Genomic DNA, 8623 nt, shown 5'->3' with positions numbered 1-8623 from the left:
GCTATAAAAACCCCAAGGTACAGTCACACCGACGTGGCCTTTAACGAGGATGACGCCAGTGGGGTTTATTTCCCCCACAACGATGCCTTGGTGGTGGAAGCCATGATAGGAAACCACACCGTGTGCAGAATCCTGGTAGACAATGGGAACTCGGTGGACCTCCTATACTCTGACTACTTGGAGAAAATGGGGATCCAAAAGGAACAATTGGAAAAAACCTCCAGGCCGCTATATGGTTTCACTGGGGACTCCGTCATCCCCCAGGGGACCATCCGGTTGCCTATAACCGCCGGAGAAAACCCCGACAGGCTACCACAATGGCCAACTTTGTGGTTATAAAAGGAGGCTCGCAATACAACGCTGTGATTGGAAGACCAACCCTTCAGGCGCTAAGGGCCATAACTTCCGTTTACTACCAAAAGGTCAAGTTCCCTACCCCAAATGGCGTGGGTGAAATGAAGAGCAACCAGTAAGAAGCTAGGATTGCATACTCTGACGTCCTGCGCGGATATGACCATCCAGGAAGACAAGAGGCGATGATGGTTCACCAGAGCCTCGTCGAGGACATAGACCCTAGGATCCAAGAGGAAGTCACATGGTCTCAACCCGTCGAGTAGTTGGTGGAAATCCAAGTTGATGAAGGCGAGTCCACCAAAGTGCTAAAAATGGGCTCGGGCTTAGCCTCATCACTTAAGGTTGAGATCAAAAACTTCCTCAGGAAGAACTTAGATGTCTTCGCCTGGAATCATTCCAACATGGAAGGGATCGACGTCAAGGTAATATGTCACTCCCTAAACGTCAACCCCTCATATCCGCCCAAGCGCCATAAACGTCGACCGATGAACCCCGAGAGGTATGAAGCGCTGAAAGAAGAGGTCGACAAGCTGATCAATAATGGGTTCATCAGAGAGGCCCATTACCCACGTTGGGTATCAAACCCCGTTCTAGTGGTCAAGCCTAACGGGAACTAGAGGACATGCATCGACTTTAGCGATCTCAACAAAGCATGCCCAAAGGATGGCTTTCCACTCCCTCGAATAGACCAAATGGTCGACGCCACGGCGAGACATGAGATGCTGAGCTTTATGGATGCCTACTCCGGATACAACTAGATCCTCATGCATCCAGCCGACGAGGAACACACATCCTTCATAACCGACAGGGGCCTCTACTGCTACAAGGTGATGCCTTTCGGCCTGAAAAATGCAGGGGCTACCTACCAGAGGCTTGTGAATAAAATATTCGCTCAACAGCTCGGCAAAACGATGGAGGTCTACGTCGATGATATGCTTGTAAAAAGCACCAGGGCCAGCCATCACGTCAATCATTTGGGAGAAATGTTTGGTGTGTTAAGAAAATACCACATGAAACTCAATCCCCAGAAATGTGCCTTTGGAGTTGGGTCGGGGAAATTCCTCGGTTTTATGGTCAGCAACCGTGGGATTGAAGCTAACCCTGAGAAAATTAAAGCCCTACAGGATATGCGGTCCCCAACAAAGCCAAAGGAAGTGCAAAGATTAACAGGATGTGTCGCCACCCTAAACAGGTTCATATCAAAAGCAACTGACAAATGCGTCCCCTTCTTCGACGCTTTGAAAGGAAGCAAGCGCTTTGAGTGGACACCACAATGTGAAGAGGCCTTCCAGAAATTGAAGGAGCATTTGGGCAAGCCCCCAATTTTGTCAAAACCAAACGTCGACGAGGAGCTTAGCCTATACCTCTCCGTGTCCCAACACGCCGTAAGCTCCGTATTAGTAAGAGAAGAAGAGAGGGTGCAATTGTCGATCTACTATGTGAGTAAAAGGCTCATCGACGCCGAGTCGAGATACAGCAAAATGGAGCACCTAGCCCTCACCCTAATGGTAGCTTCAAGGAAGCTTCGGCACTATTTCCAATCTCACACAATACGGGTTCTCACAAACCACCCGCTGAGACAGGCTATACAAAAGCCCAAAACTTCCGGTCGACTCCTCAAATGGTCGGTAGAATTAAGCCAGTTCGACATAAAATATGTGCCAAGAACTGCGATCAAGGGCCAAGCGCTTGCTGATTTTCTGGCTGAGTTCTCTCACAGAGCAGTTCCCGCCGCATCTGGAGAAGTCGAGGTTACAAAATGGAAGCTCTACGTGGATGGGGCGTCGAGCGAAAATGGGTCAGGAGCCGGCGTCTTGTTAATCAGCCCCGAAGGCCACAAGATTACCTCGGCGGTTCGATTTAAATTCAAGGCGTCGAACAATGAGGCAGAATATGAAGCACTAATTGTCGGACTACGGTTAGCCAGCCACCTGAAGATCGAAAGGCTCAGCGTCTTCAGCGATTCTCAATTGGTCGTTGCGCAAGTAAAGGAAGAATACCAAGCGCGCGGTGAGAAGATGGGAGCGTACTTGAGAAAGGTAAAGGAAGAACTCGTTAAGTTCAAAAACTACGAAATACTTCAGATACTACGGGCCGAAAACGCGAACGCCGACGCCTTGGCAAAACTAGCATCTTCAAGAGATTCTGACACCCTGGGGGTCATTCCCATCGAAGAATTGGAGCGGCCGACCATTGAAGAATAAGCTAAGGCATTAATCATCCAAGCAGGTGGAAATTGGATGACACCGCTCATCCAATACCTAATGAACGCACAACTGCCAGATAATAAAGATGAAGCTAGACAGATCAAGTATAGAGCTGCTAGGTACTTATTGTACGACGGCTTGCTCTACCGACGAGGCTATTCAACACCTCTACAGCGGTGTCTAGGTGATGCCGAAGCCCAGAAGGTCCTCCAAAAAATCCATGAAGGAGTCTGTGGTAACCATACTGGGGGACAACCTCTGGCTCTAAAGGTTTTGAGGCAAGGATACTACTGGCCCATGCTAAAAAAGGACGCTTTTCAATACGTCTGACATTGCGATAAATGGCAAAGGTATGCCACAATTTCTAGAGCACCCCCATAAAATTTAACTTCCATTCTCAGTCCATGGCCCTTCGCCAAATGGGGGGTTGACCTGATCGGGCCATTACATCTTGCACTTGGAGGATTTAAGTTTGCAATCATTGCAGTAGACTACTACACAAAGTGGGCAGAGGCAAAGGCTCTAACTACAACCACGGAAGCAGCCTGCACCAAATTCATGTGGGATCACATCGTATGCAGGTTCGGGGTTCCCCACTCAATAGTATCCGACAACAGAAAGCAGTTCGACAACGCCTCAACACGCAGATTTTGCGATAGCTTGGGCATCCAGAAAGACTTCTCGGCACCGATCCATCCACAATTAAATGGACAAGTCGAGGCGGTCAATAAAATATTAAAGTATACCCTCAAAAAGAGACTCGACGATCTAAAAGGGAAATGGGCCGAGGAACTTCCTAAGGTCCTATGGGCATACAGAACGACAAGTCGAACTACTACGGGTGAAACACCCTTCTCCATGGCGTATGGCGTTGAGGCAGTGCTCCCCGTAGAAATCGAAACGCCGACTCTAAGAACCGTCGTCCATAACGACGATGACAACGCGGAAGGCATGAACGGAGAACTCGACTTGTTGCAAGAAAAAAAGCTCGACTCCCAACTACGTCTCGCTGCCTATCAGCAAAGAACAACGCGATACTACAATAAGAAAGTTCGGCAGAGAAGGTTCGTCCCATGTGACCTAGTATTAAAAAGGGTAACGCAGAGCACGAAACCCAAAAATACTGGTCCACTGGGCCCAACTTGGGAAAGGCTCTACCGCATAAGGGAAGTGCTACGCCCTGGCACCTACATTTTGGAGAGCCTCAACGGCAAAAGGATTCAACACCCGTGGAATGCAGAACAGTTAAGGCTGTACTACTAATAGTGTATGAAATTCTTACATATCTCAATTGTACATTCTTTACAAGTTGAATAAATTGATATGTTTGTAGAAAGAAAAGAATTCACCCCTTAATAACATGTCTGCTTAAAAAACCAAGGTTATATTAAACAAACATGGGGGGACAGAGGTCTACGGATCACTACAAAATGACACGACGACCCCAAGGGGTGCAATCGATGTCAGATCCTCCAAGGAGGAAAGACGAGGACTTAGCAAAATTCCAAGGAATTTTCTAAGACGACGACCCCAAGGGGTGCAATCGACGTCAAATCCTCCAAGGAGGAAAGATGAGGACTTAGCAAAATTCCAAAGAATTTTCTAAGATGACGACCCCAAGGGGTACAATCGACGTCAGATCCTCCAAGGAGGAAAGACGAGGACTTAGCAAAATTCCAAGAAATCTTCTAAAACGAGACCCCAAGGGGTGCAATCGATGTCAGATCCTTCAAGGAGGAAAAACAAGGACGTAGCAAAATTCTAAGGAATTTTCTAAGACAACGACCCGAAGGGGTATAATCGACGTCAGATCCTCCAAGGAGGAAAGGCAAAGACTTAGTAAAATTCTAAGGAATTTTCTAAGAAAGCAGCAATTGCAAATCAATGTATAAATTAAATCTGTTATCTTTTATAGATAAAGTGCAGATAAAATAAAAGATGTCAGAATCAACAATAAGTTACAAACAAAAGAGAAACAGGTAAAAATCATTTCAGGCTTCGCCGCCAGCCGCCGATTCTTCACCGTCACCAGGCGGGGAAACGTTGTCGTCGCCAGGAGGAGGATGAGAGTTATAAAGGAAGCTCAAGTCCCACTCAGGACGCTCCTTCTTGATCAGGTCGATAATTTGTTGACCCGCAGATTGAAAATCCTTGGTATGGATGTCAGTGAGCTCCTGAGAAGCCTTGAGCTCCTCAATAATCTCAGCGCGCCTGGCGTCGAAAGCAAATGCAACTTCTGCCTCGGCTTCCCTCTTCCCCTCAGTCTTCCCCTCAGCAAAACGCTTCTCCGCTTCCCCAGCTGCTTCAGACAACTTTTTATCAGACAAGTCTGCCCGCTTCGTGAGACTCTCGACCTCAGCCTTCAACTTTGCTAGTTCGTCTTCCAAACTCGCCAGCTTGGCCAAAGCCACGTCCCTCTTCTCGACGGCATCATCTAACTATTTTTTGGCGTCGGTAACAAGGGAGTTGAGCTTGGCTTCCACTTCGTCCATCGCCTTATCGCGCTCCTCAACCTTAACGAGGTCAATGAGGTTAAGGATGGAAAGGACCAGGCTCTGAAAAGTTGAAGGTCAGAAAAACAGAAATGTAGAACGACGAGTAAAAAAAAAAAAAAATCTCAACAAAATCTTACATGGATTTAGAAGAAAATCTGTTTTCGCTGACGGTCGACCAAGGAAGATTGGGCGGCAGCAACCCAGTGTGGCTCGAGAAAAGACTTATAGAGAGCCTGAAAGACGAGGGAGAAGCGAGGGGAAAGTTTCAGCATCGCCCTAATCTCGGCATCAGATATGTCCGGGACTTGGAACTTGGGATCGATGATTTTAGCCCCCGGAATAAGTACGCGCTCTCTCGGCGCCAGCGGAATGTCTACGTCAGGAATAGGGACCGTCGGCGTCCACGTCTCTACCACCGGCATTTTTTCCTTGCGTCTCTTTTTCCGTACAAGATCCGTCTCCGACCCCGAAGGGCCTTTGGTCTTCTTGCTCCTCGGAGCGTGGGAAGAAGAGCTAGCTTTCTCCTTTCCCTTCGACGGGGGCTGTTGGCTCGGCTGGGGTTGTTGGTTCGACGACGGCTGCTAGCTCGGCCCAGATTACTGGCTGCCAGGAAGTTGAATTCTCAGTGACGCCATCTCTATGGAAACGACGAGACAAAGATATGATCAGCGTTTGAAAAACAAGAACCGTAATAAGGGAAGGCGTCGAAAGCAGGAATTACCCTCGTCGCTTAGGTGGAAGTATGCGCAGATGGCGTCTAGGTCCAAAGGGTTGGGGAGAGCAAGGATTAAACCGGCGGCACGAAGGTTGGCCTTGGTCAAAAGCATTTTGATATGGCGAACCTTTAACGAAAAAGAGAAAGCCTTCTCGATCCTCGCCAAACTGTTGCCAGAAAACTTCGGCCGGTCCTGGTTAACTGATGGATAAAAGATTATCAGCATATGAACAAAAAGCAAAGTCAGATAAAAGAAAGCCAAGAGACTTACCCATATTCCCAAACGCCCTGCACCTGCCTTCGACGGGGCAGGCGGTCGTTGGGATGAAAGTTGAAAGGCCCCCGAATCATGAAGAACATGGGCTTCCACCCATGTGACGTCGAGGGAATGCCCAGTATAAGCTTCCCAAATCTGGGCTGAGACCTCCCGTGACCACTCAAAAAATACCATCCCTCACTCTTGGCGACGTGGCATAGCTTATACATAAATCGGAACTCATCCAAAGGGAGTTCCATATCGAATGGCTGGTGCCATAAAATCCAGGCACCGGCGAAGCAGTACCAGAAGTTCGGCGCCAGCTGAGCGGAGGAAATGCCATAAAAATGGCAGTAGTCCTTTACAAAGGGATGAACTGGGAGGGTCATCCTCGACGCCACAACGTCGGCTGTGAAGAAAGGTCTATCCGGGTCACCACTCGTGACAGCCAGGGGGCCATCTACCGTCGCGGCAGCCACCCCGCCAACGCTGCCCCCGTGAAGGAGATCCGCTCAACTATCTCATCCAAAAATCGTTCGACGCTACTGAATTCGCTTCTGAAGTCGTTGCCCCGTTCATATCTTTCTTCGACATCTTCAATGTCCCTCAGCACGGAGTCGACGCTGGAAGACGAAGAAGACCATGAGATCTCCACCACAGAAGGGGGTTCTGGACGGATGACAGGAGAATCCTCTCGACTGGGGGAACTTTGGGCCATTGTTCTGGTGATTAAAAAGACAAGAAGCTAAGTTAAAACCCTAACGTCGAGAGGAAGAAAGGATGGCTATTCTAAGCGACGACTACTCAAATGCCTCGACTTGACGTCGACCATTCATATGAGAATGGTAACGGCGAGTGCTCATAGAATTCCAGGTTCCCCAGAACCTAGAAACCAGAAGCGCACAGACAACAAAGAGATAAGGACAGAATTATCCAATGTGGAAAAATAAAACGAAGTAAGTCTCCCTAACTTCTACATTCCGCGCATTTTTTATATATATACACATGGTTCAAACAAAAAGGAGAGGAGGAGCCCGTGAGTAAGAAAAGCAGACAGAGGGTGGAAAGGCTTATCGGTGAAGAAGGATTCCCGGGTAAGTCTTGAAGTAAGAACAGCTTCGCGATACACCTCGAAGAGTAAGAAGCACGAACCGGAGGTTGGAGAGGAAGGATTCCGGCGAAGAAGCAGCAGTCCAACAGGTGCGAAAAGAGTTTGAAGTTTTGAAAAAATGGCTCTCGAGTTCGTAGAGGGTATTTAAAGGAACGGACATCCTTGACCCTGACCGTTGGATGAAGATTTTAAAATCCAACGGCACGGGAATCCTGCCCGGATCTGACGGTGATAAAATAGGGCGGGAAACGGAGAGGTCGCGATCCAAGGGTCCATATTCATCCTTTCAAAATAAGGCCGTACATCATCATGAGGAATCAATCGACGCGACGGTTGCGTCTCCCGAAGGAAATCTGAAGCGCCCAGGCCATCATTGTGAACGAAGGCTCAGGACCGGTTTCCTACACCCAAAGCACGGAAGGACAACCGAACCTAAGCTCGAGGCCGTCTAAAAGGAGCCCTCGACCTGGGGGGTAGCTGTTGTGTGGGAAAATGTGACGGACACATGGACGAACGATAATGCGACACATGCCCTTGACTACTCTCCGCCAAGCAACAACCCTCGACGTCTACGGCTCCCTCATATTCCGCTGGAAAGCCCAAAGCACGAAGTCCAAATTAGGGCGACGATCCCTTATGGCGTCGACAGATCGCGCCGTCGAGATTAAGGCACGAAGATCCCTCGACCGCAGAAAGGATCGCCAAAGAGGGCGATTGGGCTAAGCAGCGCTGACGACGAGGGGAACGTTCTTTAGAGGACGTGACAGGTTACGTGTAAAAGTGAAAGACGTCTGCAGGCATTAATTGCAAGCTCTCAAACCGCCCCACAGGGGACAGAAAAGTATTACGGAGAAGCACAGAGCCATAATAGGAGACTAATTGGCTGAGTGAACAGTGCTGATTAGTGGGCTACGTCTGGGCCTACCAAGGAAGAGCACTTGAGTGCTTCCACCTATGAAGAAAACCCTCTAAGCGAAGGAAGCCCAGTATAAAATGAGGAAGACCCCCAGTAAGGAAGGGGTTTAGAGATTCCAGCAAAGAGAAAAGAGATTTAATGAGAGCAATTGTTGTAAATTATTTTCTTAAAAGAAATACAAAATCACAGTGGATGTAGCTCTCATTTTATAGAGTGAACCACTATAAAATTCCTTGTGTTGGTTGTCTATGCATGATTTAGTTAACACACAAACACACATATTCAACAAATCCTCATACGTTCACTACACACAGGCCGGTAATCCAAAGGGAAACCAAGAGGTAATCCGGCTAGTTTTTGTTGACAAAATTTGACCGTTAACATTAATTATATATATATATATATATTTTAAAAAGTCCTGCGATCCCTTAGTACTGTTGGTCTCCGAATCGAATCCGGATGTGGAAGCGTGGGGGCGGGGAAGAGGCGGATCGTGTATAATAAAAATTTTCATAAAACCTTTGAGATACTCTATAGATTATATTAATTTATGCACGAATAAATTAATC

This window comes from Morus notabilis, unplaced genomic scaffold, assembly GCF_000414095.1.
Source record: "Morus notabilis unplaced genomic scaffold, ASM41409v2 Scaffold2062, whole genome shotgun sequence".
Lineage (NCBI taxonomy): Eukaryota > Viridiplantae > Streptophyta > Magnoliopsida > Rosales > Moraceae > Morus > Morus notabilis.
Note: the sequence above shows the minus strand (reverse complement) of the source record.